Below are 204 nucleotides of genomic sequence, written 5' to 3'. Positions count from 1 at the left end.
CCCTTCGCCAATTGTCTACTTCCTCGAAGTCCTTGCACATTTCCACAAATGTGTGAGGCACATCCGGTATCTAATACCCATGACGTAGAAGTAAACAAGTTCACCTCTATAACGGAGATACCAGAAGTCGAAGCTTCTGTAAGCTTCTTCTTCCTTTGATCTTCCAGGTAGAGTCTGCAATTTCTATACCAATGCCCGATGGCA

This window comes from Tarenaya hassleriana, unplaced genomic scaffold (genome assembly GCF_000463585.1).
Source record: "Tarenaya hassleriana unplaced genomic scaffold, ASM46358v1 Cleome92, whole genome shotgun sequence".
Classification (NCBI taxonomy): Eukaryota; Viridiplantae; Streptophyta; class Magnoliopsida; order Brassicales; family Cleomaceae; genus Tarenaya; species Tarenaya hassleriana.
The sequence above is the reverse complement of the archived record's forward strand: the minus strand, read 5'-3'. Positions refer to the sequence as shown.